The following is a 25920-nucleotide window of genomic DNA, read 5'->3' as shown; positions in this document are numbered from 1 at the left end:
GTCAAGTCATAACAGAAAAAAAATTTTGCTGGATTCACTAAAGTTTTCTTTCGTAACACCTGTTTGCTTTTAGTGGACTGCCTTCGCTAATAAGAGTATACAACGCCATGATTGAATGGCAGCACTTCTTTGGAGTGCTTGCAGCGTAACAGCATTCTTGTGATTGCGCATTCTTTTCTGATAGTATACATTGACGGCTCGGCGCAGCTTTACGCATGCTGCGCGCTTTTAATCAGGAAAGGCATTAACACGCTGTACTGCCGCGAGGCATGATCAGCGCGAGTACGGTGGAATTGCTATCCGCCCATTAGCGGGAAGCGGCGGACTGAAGTGCCTCGTCCATTACGCATTCTCGAGTGGGATATTCAGTGCACACTATGAGTAATTATGACAGAGCATTGCATAAAGAAGGATCAAAATGCTTTTAGCATCACTCCCCAGACAAAATATCACTCTGTACATATATATTGTACAATAATAATATCATTGCACTCAGGTTCTTGTGAATGCTAGAGAAAGAAACTTCAGGAACATGATTTTTCTATCAATTATTCCGTGAGCGTTTAAAACCCATTACTCAAAAGCGCAGTTCCGTTCAGTTAACTATCAATGCATGCAGCGGTCCATCCAAAGTATCACACTACAGAATTACTGCAACTTGGGCAAGTCGGACTGAATTAACTGTAACTAATCGGTAAAGAAGCCGAGGGCACAAGCGGAGAAAGACAGACAAGAATGCAGGCACCTGAATATTCCGATAATGCGCCCTTGTCTCCATTTTTCTCCTTGTCTCGTTGTCCCTTTTTGCGTATTACTTAGAATCAACTTTGCTTTCCCCTTTCCCATTCCCCCGGTGTAGGGTAGCCAACCGGACGTTTTTCTGGTTAACCTTCCTGCCTTCTACTTTTCTTTTTCCTCCTCGCTACTCAAAATCAATATATCTCGACTTGCCCAACTTGAAGTAATTCTATGGTATGATAGTTTCAGGGCAGAAATCGTACCCGGCTGTATATTAGGCCACGTAGTCATCTTAGGGTTCACGACATTGAAGAAACAAACTAGGAGTAACGCTACGTGGTTGTCCCATGTAGCCTTCCCTCCTCCGTTGTTTTATTTGTCGCCTCCGTTGTAATTATGTATAGCCAGCTCACCCACCAGCACGTGCTCAGTTGGAGTTAGGATATCAAGTTTACTGAAACTCCAGCCATTGAAGTGTGTTGAAGAGGGATCAAATATTTTTCTTCGTAATCGTAACGAACTGTTTCTACTAAATAATATCGCTAATCGTTTTTGCTTCTTTGCGATCACATGGTATTTGTACCAACATCGCCAAGACACGAACAACCACTCTGGCGTGCACTTCAGAGAACATATCCTAAAGAAATATCCACGTATCCCACTTAATCTCTAGCGTTCAAGCAGATGATGCGAGCACAAATGTGGAGGCTCATATTTTAGGCCAGGCACCTGTATTGCTTCTAGGCGAGAGACTAAGGAAGGTGAACGTTATGGGCATTATAACAATGATAATACTAGAGAATTTCGAACTGGTTATCTTATGGTGGGCCATGATATTTGTTTTCGGAATAGCTGAAGCTATCTTGGGAACATTGTCCTCGGTAGCAGCTTTCGCTCAAGTTGGAACACCTGCCTAATGTAATCGCATGTCATTCTTTCAAATTCAATGTTTAACTAAAACAGTAACAGCAGTGTCTTCAAACATGCTCTCCTAGACATTTGCCCCGCAAGACTGAATTCATTATGAGTAGGTTTCCAGGAATTGGCGCAGGTTAAAAAAAATGAACTTGTTTCTAACTATGCGGAAGACGTTAACCAGTTTCTTCATACTCGCATCACAGAAAACATTAAATAATTTTTACTATGCATGCCAGTGCCATCTCAGTTAGACTCGGTTTCTCAAACTCGGCGAGTGGACGTGTTCATAATTTATTACCATCACCGGAAGAAGTTTCATCCACGACACTGTTATGCTTGAGGCAAGCCCATCTTCGTGATAGTACCAAAGGGCGTTATCAATTTTGCGGAGCGTACGTATGTTTAACGGCGAATCGTATATCTCTTCCTCTCGGAAGTGAGTGCATGTGCATGCCTTCAATGAAGACCTAACACGGAACGCGGTGGCATGAATACTTCTTCGTCAAAATAGCCTCCTTCTGAAACCTTCAATATTTCTGCAAAGAAGCCCTCTTTCAGGAACAAGGAAGTTGATGAGGAGGCTTACAACGTCTCGCGGCTTATACTTTTAGCTGCCGCAGTGCTACATTTCGACTTACAACAAGAAAACCACAAGGCAGCTAAGAATGCATGTCACCGCTGAAATAAGCCCGGTGTTACAGGGATATCTCCGTGGCTTTGGCAAATGTACTTGGCCTGCGATAACTAGGAAATTTTCAAAGTTTTAGTGGGACGAGAACGATCAGCGAAAGCGAAATGAAAACGTTTGGGCAGACTTCTGTCTGCTTTTTTTTTCAACTAACAACTTGCAGGTGACGGAAGCTAATCAGTTGCATCAAGTTAACATTATGTCGACGTATAACAGAGACTTTCAGTTTGCCTGCCTGTGGTTCTTCAGTCACTCGGGATCGCAGAAAATGCGCGAGCGACGTGTTCCTCAAGTATTCGCATCTCATGGCTCAAACCTGGAGCCTGAATCAAACACCTAAAGCAATTTTTCGCCCGAAGCAAATGGAACAGATCCCTCATGGAGTTTATTGTCTCCTTTGATAACTGCATTGTGTAGTATCTACAGAAGCTTTATTCATCGGCATCTTTTTTGTTTCATCCAGCGGTAACAAGTACCTGCTCAGTATTTTTTCAGGTACCTCTTCCGGAATGGTCTAGTTGTAGGTTTGGCGATTCAATGACACGCTGCATATTTGGTAAGTGTGAAACGCCAAGTCTTTAGAGACATTCCAGCCCCTTCAGTACTTCAGGATTTATTCTAGCGCGAGTTGCAGGTATCCACAGTCGCTTCAGAAAAATCAGAGTACTTGAAGGTCTGCACTTTATTTGTTGATGAGCGCCCCAATTATACAGTAAAGTGGCAGAACACTGACCTTCCTCGCTAATTTGACACCAGCAGTCAAAAACAATGGCCTTTGCTTCGCCGTGTTTCGACAAGACTTGACGGTGCGTTGGCATCACTTGCAGATCATGAGTGTATCATGCGCCAGAATCACTTTTGCTGCCCTTGGGTTAATGAGTTCATTTGTTTCATAGGTATTCGTCATAAATATGAATTTCTGCAGAGCTGATTTTATCGCTCAACACCCGTATATCATAAAAAACACAGCGTCATGTTTTTAGAAAACTGACCTTTTTTATTGTGAGCACGCAGGCATGCAACAGCTCATTTGAGCTATAAAATCTCAATCGAGCTCACAATTTTTAGCACTGTGCTTATTTATGGTTAATAAATGGCAGTTACTTGACGTCACCAAATCACTGAGATGTAGTTTTTATGCTACTTTATCCGAATCGTTGCCTATCTGTGCTAAAATGTTTCCGCGGCATTTCCGTTGACATGCAATCGAACAATAATTTTTGGCATTACACTGAAAACTTCTCCAACAATGGTGATGATCCATTACGATATTCATGTTAGTTTAGAATAGTGAGTTTACTAAAACATAGGATGCAATGTCTGACTGCTTTAGTGACTGTTTATGAGAGATATATCGAAGTACAAATGTTATGAACATAATATTCTTAGTAAGGCTGGTGTGATTAATAAGAGGTAAGCACCTCATCCAAATCTTCATATAACTTTTCGAGTCGACTTGACGGTCATTCGTTTCTGAGAGCCAACAATTGCAGCATAAACTTATGTGATCCTGAATCCCTCTATAAATTTCGAGATGCACCCTCGGCTTTATTGCCGGCCTTAGTGCCCATATTCCCCACAGATCTTTCCCATCTCATGTTAAGTTTTGTTGTTTTCGCTTTCTTTCGCGATCAAAATGAATTATGTCTCACAAGGCTCTGTTCATCTCTATCGTTGCTGGAAAGTGAGCAAAAGCAGGCGACAGATTATCAGGGGCTCTCCAACGCAGAAAGCAGAAAACTTGAGGCGAATAGATATAGTCACGCTTCTCTCAAGTCACTAGAGAGCCTTTTTCCTGTATAATCTTTGAAACCTAATTCACTTGGAAGGGCAGGGAAGTAAATTTATGGCGCCTTTGGGAGTTCGCATTGCTTGAAATATGAAAAGTGGCTCAATTTTTTTTTAAAGCTGGTCTATCTTTTTGACCCTGAATGGAAAGGACTTGGCTTCCTTTGGCTGGCTTTTGGTGTTTGGGCTTGATCTTCAAATCTGATTTAAAGTTGGCGTTATGACTGAAGGGTAGATGCGGACATAACAAAGGCTTAAGACAGGCACGTCACTAAGACGCGAAAAAATGGGGAAAAAATAAAAGAAAGCACCGTCCCGCTGCATGAAGTATAGAAACATCTGCAAACCTCATTGGACCGGTGAGAGCTGTTCAGGCATTCCTTATCGTGCTAGCGCAAATTGGCTTAGCATCACTTTATAATGAAGAGATGAGCTTGCACAGTTTACTCTGGAGCATGATACCTATCCATGCCTTGAAAATATTTTTGCTCTTTCTTTAAACAAAATCCAATCCAAATGAGGTCCTTACTTTATTTCCTAAATGGTGCCTGTAATAGAAAACTTCCTTGAATGGAAACATGCGTTTCAGTGCTTACTAAGACCAAGAAACTGAACGTATTAGGCGGAGTCAATTGTTAGGCACGTCTTGAGTTTGGAAGAGTAGCAGTAGGCAGGTTCAGCTAAGTTGAATCTCTGGATCTGATGCGAAGAGCACTGGTTTTGCAAGATAGATGATGTTATAGGAGCCTCGTTCTCAAAACCTGCAACAATTCGCAAATAGATCATTCAAACTGATTGCTTATCAGCTTCGATATTCTTGTGGCTACAAGTGACACAACGTATAAAAGTGTCTCTGGCTTAGTAAGGTGATGGACCCCGTTAGATTTTTCACTGATCTTACATCAGTCTATGACATACATTTATACGATAAAGCAAGCATGCACGCGTGCTTACATGAATGGAAACAATTACGCACACATGCAATAGTGTGCCCCGAGTAATTCTGATGCAGCATCGCTTGACAACAGTTTTAGGCTCCCGCCCAAACTCTGCGAGGGCAAAATACATCTTAATGTACAAAAACCCCTGTGTTAATATGATAGATTAGTTTTAGCATGTGTATAGGTCCATCACAGTTTACGGGATGCGGAACCACGGGAAAGACTGACTTGAGCTGCATCCCTTGGACCGCCATATACAGCTACAGATAGTGCGGGCAAAACTGTAACTGCAGTGACTATGCTGTATGTTCGATACGGCAGAACCGTTGGCACCAACAATCATAAAGGTATCGTGGATTCTTTAAATTATTTTTGCCCTTATAAAGAACAGTGGCGAAACACAGAAATGTCACTACTCGTTGCGATTAATGAAAGCGCCACAAGCTAGCGCTACAAGCGCTGCTGGCGCTATGAACTTTGTCGTTGATACTGTGTGCGGTAAAGGATAACACATTTAAAGACGCTCGACAACTCTTATTCAAAAGTAAAAGATTCATAGAGTGATTTCTTGAAGCAGATACAGAAGCACGTTTTGGGAAAAGTCATCGTGACTACTTTGAAAATCATTCTCCTACGCATGCGCAATACCAGCTCTACTATACGTTGCCTAGCTGCTATCGTCATCTTGCTTGGCCGCCCTATACCCATGACGCGCTTCGGCGCGTGTGTTTCGTGGCTCGTGCTGCGAGGTTAGAAGACAAAATTTAGAGCCATCCCCATCTGTGAAGGTGGGTGACCAGCAACGCTGTTTAGCGCACGACACATAGGTGACCTGGAATATCGAACAAAGGTAGGAACATATTTATTGTACTAATCTATGGTCATCGCGGCGATATAGGTATGCACACACTTTCGCGTATCGCCTCTGTTGTTAAAATGTCTCCGTCACGTAATACAATGAATAGCTCATGCCCCCTTAAGCAATGGCTCGTACCCTCTTAAGCAATGGCTCATACCCTCTTAAGCAATATGGCTCATACCACCGTAAACGCGGCGTCCCGATTACGACGACGAAAGAGAAGTGAAATTATATGCTGTGATGATGTGCGGTAAAGGAGCAAGATGTGGAAGACGACGACGACGGCGACGACCAATGTGTGAGCAGTGGCACTAGCGCGTTTGCGCGCTTGGCGCCGAGAATGTTTTAACAGTTCTTTTAGAAAAAGTTTTACGAAATTTTTCTTGAAAAACGTCCGCTCTTACCCTTACACCTTGGACTTGGTTCTCTGGGTCCCACGTGTTACAATGGGAGTTCAAAGGCGCATTACAGGTTCCCGAGCCGACAGGGGTACGTGCCATTCAGCTTGGACCTTTTCTGCATAATCACCAGGATCACGCCACACGATTATTTGTTTTGTCAACGTCTCAGGGTCACATTTCTTTTCCAGATCCAAGCAATAGAGAGCTTTGCTGTAAATGGAAACAAGAATAAAAGAGGGCTGCTTATTAACAAATGTACTCATTTAATATCATTCTTAAATTACAAAATTATATTCAAGTATTCTTCCCTTTTTACCTACTGTCGCCCGATTCGTGGACGGTCCTCAGTAGTGTGTTGAGCCATTTCCGTCAGTACCAAACCAAACCAAGCTGCTTCTGCGCTTGCTACTGGTCCTAGGAGTTCTCAGGTCTTTCGCTTGCCGACTCATTCATTCTTGCAGTGGACCTAACCACGGTGCCCATAATGAGTAGTCCAGGGGCCCTATAAGATAAAACCAATCCAATTTATTTTTATTCCAACCTCCAGGCGTCAAACTTATGTAAACGCTAGGCCAAGCATCGGGTGGTGACATATAGCGTTGTTTTGGTACGCCAATCAAACGCCCTCCTCGTTTATAGGAGGTCACTTGTGTTTGCTTTCGAAACGAGTAGCATTGCCTTACTTGACAGGCTTTTTTGATATATTTGGCTTACTAGAAGCAAGGAGCACGCAGACGTGGAAGCGGTTTCGGCGGTGCTGGGCTAACGGAGGGAAAGTAGATGTCCTGATGAGCAGGGTGATGCCATCATCTGCACTTGGCCCGCTTCTTCGTCCTTAGCCTTCGGTGTCCGGCAGAAAATCGTGGAGGCATTCTACGGAGGGGTAAAACTGCCGCTGAAACAGACCCTCAGTGAAGAAAAGTTGGCACAGAAATGACGTGTACTTGCCGAAAGGGCTCTATAGTCTCATTGGCCATGCAAACTCTTTACACAAGTAAATCAATCCTTCCCGTCGGCTACGAGCAGTCAATGCCAGGGCGACCGTTGGGCAGCCATATTTTCAAATGCTAACAGGGCCGTTTCGGGCTATTAAAAAAAATCGGTTTTGTTTGGCATATTAACGGATGCACGTCACTTTGGCGTGGTGAGTGGGTGCAGTTTGGGGGGACGGCCGCCTGAGGCGGGTGCAGTGGGCGTAGCCCATAAAATTTTGACCGGTTGGTTGACGTAATATGAAGGCGTAGAACTTGAAATAACTATTTTCGTATGTTCGGTCGTCGAATCGTGCATCCTCACCGCGTACACGTCAGATCAGATTACGAGTTTTTGAAGTTTCCCTGACGTCACGACTCAGACAAGCGAAAAGAGAGCAGGCTGAACACGTTTTGATGAATTCAGGAAACCTCATTGCGGAAATGGAACAGAAAAAAGTTTGGAGTAGCTTTAAATTATGGGGTTTTACGCACCAAAATCACCTTCTGCTTATGAGGCACGCCATAGTGGGGGACTCCGAAAATTTCCACCGCCTAGGTTTTTTTTTTTTTACGTACACCTAAATCTAAGTACACGGATGTTTCCGCTTTCCGTCCCCATCGAAATGCAGCCGCCCTGGCCACGATTCGATCCCGTGACATCGGAGTAGTTTTACCTTATTGCATCCCTGTTCATGTTTATATACAGCAACCCCACAATATTCAGTGTCTTGCCGCATCGTTAGCAGAGTGCTCTCGAGACTGACTTCCGCAACCAATCACAATAGCCAGCGGTGCCCTAATTTACATATGAATGTTAATTGGCATGGTAATTACCTGTAAATAAGCAGCCCCACGCACTCGAAAGTAGTGCTTCCAATGTTCTGAAAACTTTGCTTGCGCAGATTATGCTTCTCCGTGGAATTCATGATATGCAAATGAACCTGGGTAGGCAGAAATCTGGAAACGTTGTTTATCCGCCAACTCACGCACTTTCATGTGCAAAGTTAGAAGGCTGTGTGCAGCTTAACCTAGATTTCATGTATACGTATATTTATGCATGCTTTCAAGAGATCCTGACACCTCGTGCAGTGACCAATAATTTTGTAGCCTACTTAGAGGCCGGAAACAACGGAAAGACGAAAATTGTTATACGAAATTGTTCATAGGCTAGTGTCTACTGGAGCTGACAACATGGCGGTTCATCTTGTATGGAAATGGTGGGCAATGCATGCATGCTTTTGCATAAGCTTACTTCTGCACTAGGTGGCTTTGTAATTCTAGAAATTAATCATTTTGAGTAAATTATTGCGTATACATGTAGCAAAAATGCATTTGCACAGCGGGTTGATACTTTAGTACTAAGTTTCGTAGAGATATCATTGCATAAAAATTTAGAAGTTAAAGCAGCAAGTACGTTGGAAACCACGAACGTGAGGATTCTTCTCTCTTTAACGCCGTAATGACATTGAGGGTATGTGAAATAAATTTTATATACATTGTCATATTCATGTACAACCCGTCATCCCCATGGCAGCTTGGCGATAGCGATTCCAGAGTCCCGCCTAATACTGTTGGGGATGAACGTGCATGCAGAATATGTATTTTTATCATGGAGCAAGAAAACCTCGATCACCCTTCGGTGAGTGTACGTATGCGCCATAATTGCATATGTATAAAGCATCAAGCAGCGAACCCTGGCAGAAACGTCCGATGGTGGTCTTCCAGTAAGATGTATAACAAGCCACAACGAACACATCCATAGACTGCCACCTACTGGCAACTGTAAGTCGATGCAGCAATTAGAACAGGGTGTGCAATATTCACTATCTGTACAGCCTTTTAACCTTGACACGTCTTGAGGTACGACACGCCCGCGCTTGATGCAAAAACCTGCGTGTTAGATCAGCGGAGTCTATCACCCGCTGCTAATGATATGCGCACCTAATGAGACTCCAGCTTGACGGCTGTCGGAGGCTGGCGCTGTGTGGCATGTGTCACTGTGTTGTGCAACGACATCCCAGCCATGAAAGCCAATCAACGTTTGCAGCGCACGGGATCAGGAATATGCTATGTGAGACTCCCCGCTTAATGATATGCTTGTCGTATATACACATTGCCTTACCCACACAGTGTAGGCCTCGAACAGTCGGAGAGCAATTACCAGCGACTTGTAATTAAGCTACCGATATGTCGTCGCACAGCTACGTCGTACATGGAAGTTTCGCGAGACTTAGTCCCACAGTTTAATTTAACTTCAGTTTTGCTTCGTGCAGCAGAGTCATAAGGTCTAGAGAACGGCTTTTCTTGGCAACGCCAGATGAGGGAAAATTTATCAGAGTCGCTTGGAATACCGAAACTACTTAGTTTACAGGCACGTTTGTGAAGTACGGGTACGCAAGTTTGTTCAATATAGCTGGCTTCGCTGGCAAAGTGAAGTCATGCGCACCAAATCGGCGCAGAACATTAGTTGCTGATGAAGTAACAGCTGTAGATGACAAGGTGACCTGGAAAGGACCTGAAGATTATAGTGTTGTCGTAAAAGTTAAGAGGGGCTGCTACTGCAAAAAGACGTACGGCGCACGTGTTGAACAGCCCTTGGTAGCGTTCAAATACACGAGGCGAAATGGTCACCTGCGTAAAAATCATTACAAACAGCGCCGGGCTGTTCCATTCATTAACCGGTGATAGGCGCGACCATATGATTATATTTCATTATATCATGCACCCTTACTATAGAGTTTTGTCTTACTGTGAACTCCACGTGAGCCGCGGTTTTGTCTCTGTTTTTGGTACTTTAAACTAGCGCGATTAAGAGAATAGGTGTCAATACTAACACGTTCATGACTGTCTTGGTGTAAAAAAGAACGCTATGCGACTTATGTGGAACAATATTACCAGTGTGCCTATACACTCGGGCATTCTGGTCTCCTGCCTACTGATACTGCTGAAGTGCCGAGATGTGATAGAGTGTGCTGCGGCAACACAGATGCGATGGAAAAAAAAACTGCTTCCACAGTAGCTGTCGGCACCTCGTCTTCCCTTCGACCGGCGCGACCTCTAGTGCACTGCAAAAATATCGTGCGGTGAGTTAGCTAATAATACGTACGGGAGCTTCCCAGCACGTGTAGCAGGCTAGACACAAGCTTCTCCAGCCAGGCCCTCCGCGTTTTCCCTAATTGAACCTTCTTTCACTCATTTTTATTCTCTTTCTACTTGTTCTTCTCCCTTTCTCTTAGTACGCTAATGTATGGAATATCCAATTGAAAAAGAAACAACGCAACATTCGCAGGAGGCCTTGCAATTTCTTTTTCAGCTTGTAATGGGAGAGTGCGCATGCCCGAGATCTTTTGGCTTACGCGCGCATTTTTGTAGTTTGTTTGCTTTCTTTTTCTGCACGTTCTCGCACCTGTCACTTCAAGCCGCGCGCTTCATTAACTAAGGGGAAGAGCGACCTTAAAGAAACATTTTTACTATCCTCCTACGTAAACATTCGCTTGAATATACTTCAGGGCTTTTCGAAAGAAGGCCTCTGAAAGTACGAAAGGTCTTAGCTGTACTTGCTAGGGGCATATTGCCTCTCCTGATGGGTCTGATATCGGTTGTTGTGGAGTCGCTGTAATTGCCGAGGCTATATATATATATATATATATATATATATATATATAATTCAATGAGAAGTTCTGTAGGTCCGGTGCATAAGTAGATTTAGAAACGAAGGTGCACACTTACGAAAATTGCATCTTTAATGTTTGTAAGGTTTCGGCCGTGCCACGGCCGAAACGTTACATATATATATATATATATATATATATATATATATATATATATATATATATATATATATATATATATATATATATATATATATATATATATCTTATTGGACGATCTTTACTGGGTTCAGGGCTGCAACGGCCTGAGCTGCCCTGCGTGCTTGCTGCAGAAGACTAATTTGGTCCTCGCAGCTGTCACTGCCCAGCAGTGTCTCCCATTGCTCCGCACATGTATTCACGATTTTGGGGACTGCTTTTATAAGTTGGCATGCCTATCTGGTGTGATACAAGGTGGGCTTTTGACCGCATCCCGGGCATTAGGCTGCATATCTGGTGCGGTCCCTTTTACTCAGTAGGTTTAAGTTAGATGAGGTTCCTGTCTGGAGCTGTCTCCAATCAGTTACTTCCGCCCTGGTGAGGATATCGTGTCCTTGTTTCTCTGTAGTGTGCCAGTAAAGTGGAGTATTCATTTGTAACAGAAGGTAGACTTACAAGGGTGGATTCTTCGGGTGCTAGGATTGCAGACCCACGAGCTAGCCTGTGCGCCTCTTCATTCCCCGCGATTCCTGCATGTCCCTGCACCCACAGTATGTTGTGGTGGATGGGCCGTGGTTGTGTTGTCAGGTGTGTTACGCCACCTGTCGTCTCGAGGAGTACACACAGGGTGCGCGGTGGCTATTGCACCGTTCAGGAAATGCCGGCAGCCGTCTTGAGAACAAGAATTCTTAGAGATTTGCCGGTTTTGAAGCTCACCGCCGCTGCTAGGGCGTGAGCTAGCTCCTCAGCTTCAGTCACGGTGCTTTGGATTATTGAGCCGCTAGCGATTTCGCGACGGCTTGCGTTGATGACCGTGGCCACTCTGTGTCCTCGTTTAGGATCTTGGGTGGCTGCGTCTACGTACGCTACGTCATCTTTTGGTGGAGTACGTGCGTTTTATGTGATCTCCACGTGCTGCAAGCCTCCCTTCGTGCAAGTTCATCTCCATGTTCTCCAGTATCGTGTTCACCATGAGCTGCCTGCGAATTTCATCTGGTATGTTAGCTGTTGCCATTCTGTTAATTTGTTCGGTATAGCCGAGGCGTTTGAGGAGTGCCCGGCCTGCTGGTGTTTGCAGAGGTTTTTCTTTTTGGGAGTCAAGCTGAGATTCCCGATATTCGTGGAAGGTATTAAGTGCCCCCAAGGCAAAGAGTTTCTCTGTAGGCGTAATGATTACTTCCGCTTGTTTCACATTGCAGAAATTCAGCCGTTGATACGGTAGGCTATACATGACCTCGCTAATGATTAGGCTTCATGCTCGTTTAAAATTGTCCTATTCCCGCATTTCTGTCTGGTAAGTGGCGATTTTCTTGATCATTCGGGTAACTTCTAGCGCTCTATTCTTGAGGAGCGTATGGGTGTGGTTGCTTGGTTGATCAGATTGAAGCCATATTCCCAGCTCTCTTATGGTATTTCATGCTCTCCTGTCCTTCGATGTACAAGGTGAGGCGAAGACTTCTGTCCGTGGGTACAAGCCTATTTAGGTTGTCTCCAGACTGAGTAGCTCGGATTTCTCCGATGAGTATTGCAGGCCTCTTTCTTCCATATACTGTTGGACGCAGTTGCCGGCTTCTTGTAGTTTTGCTTCCTTTTCCTCCAGGGAGCCCTTGGTGATCCGGATGGTAATGACATCCGCGTACATTGCGTGACTGATGTCGGCACTCACTGCGGCAGAAGCACCCTCTAATCACCCCTATCCTCAATTTCTCGCGAACTTTTTCTCAATGCAACACACTGGTGCCTTCGCTCCGGTGCATCACTACCGACTGTGGCCTTCAAACCTTGTGCAAAGACTCCGCCGCTCCCAGAGTCTGCGTGGGACACAAAACCGCACACTACTTCGCGAGCTCCGAAGGTGAACAATAGCTCCGAGCCTAGTGGCGTTTGAGTACTATATTAAGTGTGGTACTAAGTACTAGTATAGTTTTCATCATGCTAGCGTACTTTGGTGAAATAATATAACGTAGCACTTGGTTATATTAATACAATACCTTTGGCGTAAAAGAAATATTGTCCTAGCCATAGTAACGTTCGCTAAGAAAGCATTCCTTCTATCAGAAGGCTTGGCTAAAAAAAAAAATTGATAAGTCATTTACAGTAGGGAACAAAGAGACATGGTACTTCGAATTTTTGAGTCTTCTGAGCTGAACTACTCAGAAAATTTGACGCTGCGTTAAGCCCACCGATAGCATCGAACGAAACAGTCTTTAAAACTCGCTGTTATATTATTCACAACTTCTAGGCCAACCATTGTATACAAAACTTGTGTACTTGAAGTATCTATCTCAAGGTACCGTATAAGTAAGCTAGTGCGCCCAAAAAATACTTGCGTGTTAGTTGGCTATGTATATTGGAAAGTGTAGAATTTATTTGGGTGAAAGGCGTGGCACACTACCACGTGCATAATGTATGCGAAAGAATAAAAAAGAAAGAAAAGAAAAAAGCATTCAAGGACACATGCAGGCGCCCAGAAATTTGGATATCTAGGATAACTTTCTGGCACCAGCCATGAAGAAACATTGTATTCATCTTTGCACCCCCCCCCCCCCCCACACACACACCATGCGGCAAAACTGAACCTCCTGCTTTATAATATCGAAAAAATCCGAACACCGAGCTTCGAAAATCAGGTAATGAATTTTTTAAAGAGAACGATAATATGCATTTTTTTTCGTTCACTAATGAATTTTTATATGCCTTAGTTTTGGAATCTCGTACTCGGATACAAAATATCTTCCGCTTTCGTATGTTTTCATGGCATCACATTTGCACAGCATGTTTTTGACGTTGGCATGCTTGCTGCCCTCGGCTATGCCCTTTCTTTCTTTTTTTGTATAACTGAGTTCAAACTGGCCATTGCTCAATTACACGATGAATCATCCTAGCTTAAACGCACTTCCTGTCAAGCGTTCTTCTGAGCCTTATCAACGCAAATTGATGCACTTTCACGGATCGCATGAGCCTTCTTTGCACTTCGAGGACATTGCGCCAGAGGCATGAGAGCGCGTACCATGCACTTACTCTGATGAATCCTAATTGGTCGGACGCGTTAAAATCATCACGTAATTAATGAAATGCGAACTTAGCGCGTTACTTAGTGGTGCTGCGCCAATGAACACTAGGGCCACGTCTAACGCTTTTTTTCCTATGTATTCTTTTACTCGCGGTTGGTCTTTTGCTCTCATTTATCTTATAGGCTCCGCTTAAGTTTTAACTGAAGAAGGAACGTTCTCGCGTGTCTGGATATTGCGATTGACGTATTGCCGAAGGGTCACGTGTTTTTGTAAAGAGAGCAAGAGAAGCAATCAGGGAAATACAGGGAGGTTAGCCCGGCTCATACAGTTAGCTACATCGCACTGCGAAAGGGGAAATGAAAGATTAGAAGGAGTCAGATTTTACACTATGCACGATCACGCACGTTTTGAACATTCATTGGTCAGTTGGTTACAAGGACGATGCAAACCGTGAAGCGCCGCCGCGCTTGCGTGGCTTTACACATGGGAGAGACGATCTTCTCTGAAAGGCATGTCACCTAAGTAGCCTCAACCTGTCTGAAGGGCAAGCCTTTCATCTGCATTTAATGTTCAGCCGCAAGGGAGGGAATATAAGGTAACTTCTACGCCACATACGTTGCAGTCGGAGCTGTCAGGCATTATCCCATCAGGAATGAATGGCCTTGTGTGCTTACTTTCGATGTGATGGGATGTCACATGTCATCGATATTAGGTGTTTTAGAGCACAGCTCTATGGCACCCGTTCTGGCGTTTAGCGTCGGCGTCGTCCCTCGGCGTAACCGATCGAACGAGCACAACGAAGAATAAAAGAACGAAGGCGGAGCGCAGTGGCGGATCAAAGGCGGCGATAGCGAAGAGAGCGCCAGAAGGAAAGTGGAGGAGGAGGGTACGGCTAAAGCGTCAGAAGAAAAGCTTAGTAACCCGCAAGACGTGCTCTGAGGCAACGACCACGACGAGATGGGGCCAGAGTAGCGCGCCATCGTCTGTTCATCGATGACATGCGGCGAGCGCGTTCACCGATACTATATATGGAAACAAAGGGTAGCATGAGCGAAGGTCTGTCTGCGGCGGCTGCTGTGAATCGCGCCGACGCATGACCCACGCGCTGCCTCTCGAGGCAGTCACGCCGCACTTCGCTCCACTTGCAATGTGTCGCACGAGACAGATTGTCCGCGCCAGCCAATATATCGCGTAATGAAAACACGTATAAAGTTCCGCTCAAATTTTGCATTTGTTAGTATCGTAATCGTCCGACAATTTTTTTTCGGTTCCCCGTCGCTTCGTGGAGTACGACATAAAAGAAATGAAGCGGAATGACTAAGCATATTTGTTGCGTGTAGCTCCCACATATTCAGCAGTACATTTTGTTTGCAATTATGTTCTGCTTACTAATCAGAACTTGTGCAGGACAAAAATTAAAAGTGTAAACTTGAAATGAACACCACATAGTAGTAGCTAGATCAAAATTCCTTTAATATTTGTCTGTAGTGCAGTTACACCTCGCTTTTGGAGCAGAGATTTTGATGCCTGGGAAGAAATATTAATTTTGTCGCCCAAGAAGCAAGTGGCTGTAGTAAGAAAGCTCCATTGGTATGAATAAAAAAGACGCTGGGATACGTAACGGTTTGTCATTCTCCGTGAAAGCACTGGGAATTAGGGACTCTCGCTAGCGATATTGGCAAGTGATTCCATGGCTTCTTTGTAGCGGGTGGAAATTTATTTGGCGTAAGCTCCTCGTGGTGTCACTCTGTACAATCTCCTGGTCCCTGCGCTTTCTTCTGAGAGGCACGGCTGATCATCACTTTTCGTGGCACTAAATTTGCTGGGTTTCCAGCGATTATCTGACGTCATCGGCAGCAACTGCAAAAGAAAAAACCGTACGTAGCACTGAAATAAAAGAAAGGCACAGTATTCACTTGCCGCGCCAGAGGTAAACTTCTGAAGAATGTTCCCAGTCTATAGAGGTTAAATTTTGTTAGTTTAATCCGCTGGAGAAGGATAAAGCGTGAATGGATATTGGGTATTAAGTATAAGATTTCCCTCATCTGCATATACCGGGTGTCCCAGCTAACTTGAACCAAGGGTTTAAAAATGAAATATTGGGGTCAGGAGAGTGAAACTACCTGCATATTGGTGACAGGCATTTGGCGCACCACAGGAAATTTTTTGTATTGCAATTACTTAACTAGTAATTAAAATAATTTTTTTAAAATTTTTAATATTGACTTTAGACACTAAGTGTGATTCGCAAAGTTGGAGAGCACTTTCAGAAACCCCCATTCCATTATTCGCCATAAAGAAAACCTTACGTGTACCTCTTTTTTCGAGCTCGAAAGAAAGCCCGCGAAATACAAAAAAAACCACGTGACGAGCGCATTCGCGCGCCGCGATCGTGCTGCTCTCAACCGTGCTTTCAGTGAACGAAATCAGCTCCGGTATTCATTCGGCGGCCCCGTTTCAGAGGCAGGCCGATATCTTGGTGGTGGTTTCTTCGGCCGTGTCAGCCAGTTCGCGCGTGACGGTGTAAATTGCAGCGAGTGCGCTGCGCTTTGCAGTCGCGATAAAGACTGCCAAGCTCGAAGTTTTCAAATGAGAGGAGTTTTATTTGCCAGTTGCAAAGAAAATAAAAGTGGCGGTTTATGGCTTGGCTGTGCGGCGATGACAGCCGTGGCATGCGGTTGTCCTGACTCCATTTCATTTCGGTTTCTTACCAATTATAAAAAGTGCTCGAATAGGTCACCTTGTGCGACGATACAGCTATGGCATCTTGTAACCAAATCAGCCGTTGCATTTCGTATGACAGCCTCAGGCATGTTTAAACAGACTTCCGTTATTTTGTCTTTAAGGTCTTGCGGTGTGGAAGTTGGTGTGCTGTACACCTTGTCCTTGATATGACCCCACAAAAAGTAGTCCAGAGGTGTCATATCAGGAGACCTGGCTGGCCAGTTCACGGGACCTAGTCGTCCTATCCATTTCTGCGGGAACGCTGCGTCGAGCCAGGTCCGAGCCTTGGCGCTGCTGTGCGCGGGGGCGCCATCGTGTTGAAACCACACATTTGTGGCCCTGGCGAGCGGTAGATCCGAAAGGAAGTCGTCAACGGGTCCTCTGAGGATATCATTGGTGTAGCGATCTGCTGTCAGCGTCTGGTCGTAAAACACAGGCCCGATCAAACTACCGTCGAAAAGTCCACACCAAACACTAAATGACCACTGGTACTGGTGCTGCGTCTATAAAACCCAGTAGGGATTTGAATCGCTCCAGTAATGAGCATTGTGCAGGTTCACCTGTGAATTGCGCGAAAAACTAGCTTCGTCACTCCATATCACTTTGTTCAAAAAATCCGGGTCGTCCTGCATCTTTATCAGAATCCAATTAGCAAAATCGGTCCTGTTTTGGAAGTCCCGTGGCAACAGATTTTGATGAAGCTGTACGTGGTACGGATGCAGGCGGTGTTTGCGCAGTATTCGCCAAACTGATGACCTGGAGACTCCGGTATCCTCGCTCACGCTGCGCACGCTTGCTTGGGGTTCCAGAGCGAACAGCGATAAAATATGCGTCTCGAAGTCCTCGTCAAAAACAGGTGCTCTGTGTCGTGTGGACGTAAAACTGCCCATCCGTCGCAGCGTCTCGAAGGCACGCGGGATCGTTACTGAACTTGGCCGCCTGCCTGGGTGCCATTGTTGCATAAGGTCTGCAGCGCGCCTTCTGTTCCCATGACATGCACCTAGAGCCAGAACCATGTCTGCTTTCTCTTCATTTGTAAACGGCATGTCTGCAGTGCTAGTAATCACTACACCAAAGATTCAGTCTCGCATGAGAGTGGCATAAGAAGAGCACACGACAAACTGTGCTTCACCGCTGCTTCCAGCTTTCAAAATCCTCATTAGGAAACTGCAACACACAGCCGCCAACACCTCGCGGCGAAACATTATTCCCTGTATTTCTCTTTTGCTTCTGAGTGACAAAGCAGACTCGCCATCTCAGTATCTTATCAGATTGGGACTAAGTCGTCGTCGCCGGGTGCCAACTAGCTGACGCGGACGAAAAACCCCCGCCAAGATATCGGCCTGCCGCTGCAACGGGGCCGTCGAATAAAGGCCGGAGCTGATTTCGTTCACTGAAAGCACGGTTGAGAGCAGCACGATCGCGACGCGCAAATGTGCTCGTCACGTGATTTTTTTTTTATTTCGCGGGCTTTCTTTCGAGCTCGGAAAAAGAGGTACACGTAAGGTTTTCTTTATGGCGAATAATGGAATGCGGGTTTCTGAAAGTGCTCTCCAACTTTGCGAATCACATTTAGTGTCTAAAGTCAATATTAAAAAATTTAAAAAAATTATCTTAATTACTAGTTAAGTAATTGCGATACAAAAAATTTCCGTGGTGCGCCAAATGCCTATCACCAATATGCAGTTAGTTTCACTCTCCTGACTCCAATATTTCATTTTTAACCCTTGGTTCAAGTTAGCTGGGACACCCGGTATAGTGTCTTACATGGACTTTGGGCCTCTCTATATTTCTTTCTATTTTGCATTTCCAAAGAAGTCTGTCGTACTAAGCCAACGTGCTTGTGATCTTGTGTTCATATTAGCAGCTTATATTACACACTAGAGTTAAGGGCACTGCACCCTACTTTTGTCGCAGGCTTTTGGAATGAGTAAACAAAAATATCAAGCACGAGTATCGCAAGCACCTTCGCAAACATAATGATAAATATACTTTTCTGTCTTTCCCAGCCTGAATACGTATAGTTCTAGGCTTTTCTTAGGGACCTCCTTTAACTCTTTTGAAGGTTCCCTTACAATTTCGCCACATTTTAGTGGCTGTCAGCCGACAGTGGTGCGCATTTTCCCAGCTTCGAAGAAAGCAACTGGTCTGTTTTTTGAAGAAACTTGTCACAGCAATTTCTCATCGAGCAATGTTGGGAAAATTGTTGGCCAAACCTAACGCTAACGGTGGCTATTTATTTCCGGCTTCAAGTACTCACCATCGGATACACTCAGTATGCACCGCTCCAAACACCATCAATCTTGGGCTCCAATAACACCGAACCTGGTCCCCCACTCGAATCGCATAGGTCACTGTCGTCACGGATTTTCTGCTATTGAAGCTGGTAGCCGGGCCTCAGCGACATTTCAGCTGTACATTCTGGCTGCCTTGTTTTATCTCTTTTTCGGCATCCGTATGCATGTCGGACACAAAATACTATTACTGTACTAAAGGCATATCAGTAGTCGCATACACGAGTTATGGTCGCAGAGCCTGTGGAATTGAGTTTCGGATATTGAGTACTCCTTAAGTATAATATTTTACGTATCTGCATTTATAGTGTCTCACATGTACTTTGGCGCTCCTCATTTTTTTTCTTTTCTTCTTTTTCGCCTTTCGAAACAACCCTGCCGTCCTAAGCCAACGTGCTTGCATTTTTGTCATCACGTTAGCAGGTTACGTTACGTACTAGAGTTAACAGCACCACACACCACTTAGTTCGCAGGCTATTGGATTGAGTGAAAAGCTATCAAGCAAAGGTATTACAAGGATCTTCGTAAACAAAATGATAAATTTAGTTTTCTGTCTTTCCCAGCCCGATTACGTATAGCGCTAGGCTTTCCTTAGTGACCTATTTAACTCTTTAGACGGCTCACTTAAGATTTCGCCACATTTCAGTGGCTGTCACTTCACATTGATGCACATTTTTCCAGCTTCGAAGAAAGCAATTATTCTATGTTTTAAGGGAAGTTGTCACAACAAGTTTTCATCGAGCAAAGTTGGGAAAATTGTTAGCCGCGCTTAACGCTAACGGTGGCTATTTATTTCCAACTTCAAGTAACCACTATCAAATGCACTCAACATGCACAACTCTAAACACCATCAATCATGCACTCCAGAAACACTGAGTGTGGTCCCCCGCTCGAATGACATAGGCCAATGGCGCCGCAAAGTTTCTGCTATTAAAGCTGTTAGCGTGGCCTCGCCGACATTGGAGCTATTAATTCTAGCCGTCCTATTTCATCACTTTTACGGTGTACGAATCTTGTTATGTAACGGATGAATGTCGGAGACGATATGTTATTCCTTAGTAAAGGCATATCATTTGTCATATACATGAGTTATGGCTGCAGAGCCTGTGGAATTGAGTTTCGAACAGTTTGGAAAGAGCTCGGCTGGTGTACTGAGATAGTCAGTGCATACATTTGTATATGACAGATTAGCTTTTCCATTATTGCTCTGTTAATCTCGTTATGCTGAGGTTTCTGCCATATGTGGAGATTATTTGCACGTATTTTCTTAACTAAATGCAACGGCGGCCCACATTATCTCAGAGTGAAAAGAACGCCATTGCTTACGCTTCGTGGTCTTGTATAGAACGCCTTTCCATTATATGTAAGTGGAAGATATTAGCGAATTTTTTCCAAAATGTGTGTATTATCAATAGAAGGAGATTGAGCGTGTGCAAATGAATGCACAACAAAAATAGCGAATTTGCCACCAAGAAAACTGATATGGAATTACACAGCTACAAAATCCGTAGGCAAAGACGCTATGTATGAAAAAAAAGACGTTCAAATGTGTGAACACGACTACGGATACGCTATGCTCTCATTTTGCGTGCAAGGCAGAGGGACACGACATGTACGGCACATACAGAACACATATACGACACATACACGGTACGTATACGGTGCATGAATTCCTACCACGTTAAAAGCAAAATTAACGTCAACCAACTCCGTCAGATGTCCGCCTTCCTGCACTACGTTTTGAACGAGCGATGCAGATATCACCATAGTAAAAATTAGAGGAAAGTGTCGTGTGCATTGGAAGAAAGTTACGCATCTGCATCGAGTTACTGTTTAAGAAGTGAATGTGCTTTTAAAATACATTGTTTTGTTTTATTTACCATAGCTCTTTTTTTCTTGGAAGCATCTAAAGCGCTTGATTGGTGTTAAGCGTCGATGGCATTGTGCGTCATTGGCGTTATGGGTAACTGATTATTATTGAATCACTTTTCACTAGGCACTCAACATAGGCGACCCTTGCGTGCTAATTTATTAAGACAGCGTATTCGCTGTACTAATTTGGTAGTTGCTCTATTTGTACGCTTCAGAAAAATAGAAGCTACCCAAATTTGGGCGGATAATCTTTTACCGGCTTTACCGGGAGCAGCTATTTTGTTGTCGTTCACGACCTTTTACTCAAAGGATGTATGAAAAATAAAAACAACACTAATAGTTCTATCGCGCCGCGTTATAAGTCGAACATCGCGGAGAAAAGGAACCTGGAGAATACTCTCAATTTTATTTTCCCATTGGCAGGAAGACTGCTGTTGGATTTCTTGGGTACTATGCCTGATGCCGCCATAAACACGGCCAGTGCATGCAGTTCGAGCACGAGCAATGAAACAGCGCGAAGTAATTGCAGTCGTCAGCAAACTAAAGGCGCGGATAGGTAAGGTAGAGAAGTGGAATGAAAGGAGCAGAGGGAGGGAGTCGTCTGTGCAATGTTTGGACACACAAAGAGGGGCGCCGGCTGAAAGCACAGTAGAGCCTTAATAAATAAATAAATAAATAAATAAATAAATAAATAAATAAATAAATAAATAAATAAATAAATAAATAAGTGGTACTCACCCAAACTAAACACAGGGATCATGAGGCTAAAGACCAGCAACGCCGATCACCAGCGAACCCAAGGGAGCCGAACAGGAACAACTGAGAAGCGGCTTCTTCCGTAGCAGCAGTGCCACGCCCTAATAAAAAACTGTCAACACCAGCGAAAACTCGAGGGAGAACAGAACGAAATGAAGAGCAGCACTAGCGGTGGAAGCTGCGTGCCTTCCTGCAAGGCCGCTTCCAGGAACAGGGCCAAAAAGCGCGCGAACCGGCGCCTGGCCGGGGCGGGAATTACAATGGCAAGTACGAAATCGTCGGCGAAAAAGTAGCGAGCCACGACTGGTCGGAGTAAACCCTTGCGAGCGCAGTGCCAAACCATGGCGTGCGGTGGACCCGCCAAAAAAGAAAAGAGAAGCCCTCGAGGGAGAAGTTGCCAAACGAGGAAAAACGATCGTTTTGGCTGCGAACTGCAACGTCCAAATGGCCCGTATATTGCGCCCGACCACTATAACAGACCGGGCTGGCCCGTAAAACTGTCGCTCGCTTTCTTTTGTTTCACGCCTTTACTTTTTTCCCCTTCCTGCAACAACTGACAGCTATGAGGGTTTCAAGCAGGAGTAATGGGTTCCAGCTTGCTCCTGGTTGGCAGGCTGTCAATCATCAGAGTCGCGGCTTTGTTTACATGCTTTATCTTCGCAGTCGTAATCTTTTTCGCGGGCTGAGCTGTCTGCGGTTTGGGCTGTTTTTCTATTTCACGCGAGTTCCCTTGTTCGTAAGTAAAGTAAAGTAAAATAAAAGGAAAAACCAAAGTCATCTTTGCTGCATTAAACACGTTCAGAGAACTTTTTCTTTTTTTCCTTAACGCCAGGACTGTCGCCTCGTCAAGACCACTTGACGGCTTTCGACCATGATGACGTCATGGCGTCTCCCTTTCTTTCTGTATCACAGCTTTCTTACCCTTCTTTCACTCCTTGCTTACTGATGCCGCACTAACGATCAACTGAAACCACTTCACCATTTTCGTTTGTAATGGCGTCATTGGAGCCCTTATATATCTTGTGTGCTTATTTATTACCTCTCTTACGGATTTCGTCCACATTCAGATCGGCGTAATTCACAGGCGTCTGCTAAAGACGAACTACCTCCGCAGGTTGGCATCATGGATGCGAAAAATGCACTTAACATTACCAAGAATATCGACACTTCTCGAACCCACCGAACAATGCCGCTAAGCCAATTGATTTTGCAGCTAGACTTTCTAGAAAAAAGCCTAGTGCTTCAAAATAAACTGTATGCACCGTACCACTATATTGCTAATGGTGCTCGCTACTTCTAAATAATTTGTCTAATAACTATAGTTCGCATTTCATTGTTTAGAGGGGTAACAAGTATTCAACAAATATTCGCTTAGTTCCACGGTGGTATCGCTTGAAGACAGATTAGAACTGTAATGGTCGGCCTAAACGAGTCTAGGGCACTCGAGACTAGCGTAGTCAGTGATACTAATACTGCTGCATGAGTTCTGCGTTCTTAGCGAAAGCATTCAAGCGAGGCATAGCATAGAATCAATGTTAAAGCATGGAGAGAAAATAGGCAGTGGGCAGGAATGTTTCTATACGCGCTAGCAAAATATTCGCCGGGAAACACTGTCCAATCGCCCTCTATTATTCAGTTAAGAGTTATATGGATCTGTTCATTGAATTCAAATTTTCATTGTCGTTAGACAGAAATATCGAAACCCTTATTCATCGATTAACGCTAGGCACTGCCTACACAAAACATTTGTTACATAGATTTGGCCATGCCGAAACCTTCGAATGTTACTGGATTTGTAGACGAAGATACATATCTCACACTATACGTTCTAGCTGGTGCCTACGACCGATTTTACCGGACAGCCTAATGCGTGCAGCGAGATGAATTTTCGCCACTGTAATATTTTGGTCGTTATGTAGCACCAAATTTTCCAGGCATATTTCTTGATGACAAGCGCCATAATGCAACTGGCATTCTGGGACACAGTTCTTTGTAATCAAACAAGCAGGACGCGATAAGAAGGAGGCTCGTTTGTCAAACCAGTGGACAACTCAAAAACGACTAGGCGCGTCCCCGTAATTAGGCGCACTACGTGATTCTGCTTATTATTTCTTTGCGAATCCCGCCTGTAACATCATACAGGGCGGAAAGGGGCAGAAGAGGTGCAGATATGTTTACCAGGCCAGGCGAAAAACTGCCTCCATTACTCGCCGGACAAAAGCCGGCACCATTTATAACGCCGCGGCTGAGGCAACGCAGACTACGTAATCAACAGTGACGCCACCACTGTAGCGTTCATTGAAACGCATCATCATCATCACTCTCGCGGCGTTTCGTGTCCGGAGATCATTGCGGTTTTCCCAGTCCCTGGTTCATATCTCTTCATGCTCGCAAGCGCGCAGCACGCACGAGCACGCGCACACCCATACACTCGCACCGTCATCCATCACTTCCGCGCTCCACAACACCGACATCTGTGCCCAACACGGACAAGGATATCGTGGGAACTCTATTAAAGGAACGCCTGGTATGCACACCGAGCAACCCCCAGGACTCTCTTAGCGTTCCAGTGTGACGCGTATAAAGGCTGCCTAGCTGATTCACTCAATCTTGCGGCTTCTCCGAGAGATAGCTAGAACTGCTTGAGGAAGAATGCCAGGTATGTTGGAGATTTCGCTGGTACAAGGTACAGCTCTGCGCAAAAAAGCGGGCGTGCAATGAATTCCGGTTGTTTTGATGCCCGTTCTACGGTTTTCGCCCGTTAGACTTCGTCGCGAGGAAGACACGGCCGTCGGTTTGTTTCTCAGGGTAAGATAATGCACATTCCGGCGTTGGTGAAGAAATACCTAACATTCTTTACCGCGTCGGGCAAAGTGGCCGAAATTACACGAAGGGCTGCAACGAATCAGATGGCTGGCTGTCAGAAGAGGCAAAGAAAGAAGAACCAATGGTCACGGCGAGTTTGAACTTAGACCCTATCGAAAGAAAATATATGTGTGTATGTCCCGTAACTGCTCTATTCAAGAACTCATTGTGAACATTGGGATCCTATACAACAGCCCGTATGTTCATATGAGTAAGAAGAGCTGGCGAAGCAAGAGGCCTGCTATTTTGATAGTAATAACCCCATCACCCGAAAATGAAATAAAACACCACATTAGACCAGCAGGCCAAAATTTTCTGCTGGCTTGATGGGTATGTTCTCGTGTACATTCATTGGATACGGATGTTGCGACACATGTTTCTTCCAGTAGAACATTGTGCACTAGTCTTCCAGCAATCCTCTTTGGTAGCTTCCTTTCCATATGGCATGGTGTCCTTCCCGAGCCGGGTTTTTTTTGTGGAAGCACCATTCCCGCGACACATAAGCCGTCATCAAATGGTTTAAACAAGTTTCGCTAATAAGTACTCAGGCAGTAGACATGGCGCCAGATTTTACCATCCTGGCCGTAACAGCCGTGTTCCACCTTACCGCGTCGACCTTATTTCCTTCCGTGGGGCCTCGCCTCTTGTCCAAGTGCATAGAACATAAAGACGTGAGAATAGGCCTAGTCTGATTTCTCGTTAAAAGCAAACGCAATTCCTATTCTTATTGCGCTTATTGGGGGCGGACGGGAAATCTAGGTTATGCTTTCTTGCCTTCTGCGCCGGCTAGTAGAGGAACACGGCAATGTGAGAAGGCAATGCTGCTCTTGTGGCAGCCGTGAATCGTACGTGCTCTGAATGCGACCGACATGTCGACTCGTGCGGGAAGTGAAATTTGGACCCGTATTTACGCCGCAATGCCTGTTTCGCAGTTCGAAAACTGAAAGGTTAAAAAAATGTCCTGCAGGAAGGAAGACACTGAATGAGGATCAAGACTTCTTGGTTCTGCACGTGACCGTCATGCGTAAGTGTGAGACTCGTTGTACGTTCGAGGGTCTGGATTATTCTTTCACATCGCGAAATGCGTCGTGCTAGCTTGACCGCGCAGAATCGGAGAGGAAAGGCAATTTTTTTTCGATATCTACTGCGAGTGTAAGCAGCATAATACATTTTCCGTGCGCTGCTCTACCACATAACAGTGAAAGTAATAGAGCAGCTGTAGCCTTGCGCCCCACCCAGGAGCGTTCTGGCAAATCATTCACATCACGCATTTGTCTCG

At 44.8% G+C, this 25920-nt stretch overlaps 1 protein-coding gene and 1 long non-coding RNA gene across 2 annotated transcripts in view; one reads left to right on the top strand and one right to left on the bottom strand.

The window, feature by feature from the left end:
- Window positions 1–25920, top strand: part of LOC139050547 (U8-agatoxin-Ao1a-like) — a 140142-nt gene that overhangs the window by 73723 nt on the left and 40499 nt on the right. The gene's annotated exons all lie outside the window — the stretch shown is intronic.
- Window positions 15580–22610, bottom strand: LOC139050512 (uncharacterized). Its single transcript, XR_011508912.1, has 2 exons — window positions 21759–22610; window positions 15580–15990 (listed from the first exon to the last, which is right to left on the bottom strand). It is a non-coding gene; the product is annotated as an uncharacterized lncRNA (long non-coding RNA).

The sequence above is a fragment of the Dermacentor albipictus genome, chromosome 10 (genome assembly GCF_038994185.2).
Source record: "Dermacentor albipictus isolate Rhodes 1998 colony chromosome 10, USDA_Dalb.pri_finalv2, whole genome shotgun sequence".
NCBI lineage: Eukaryota > Metazoa > Arthropoda > Arachnida > Ixodida > Ixodidae > Dermacentor > Dermacentor albipictus.
The sequence above is the reverse complement of the archived record's forward strand: the minus strand, read 5'-3'. Positions and strand labels throughout refer to the sequence as shown.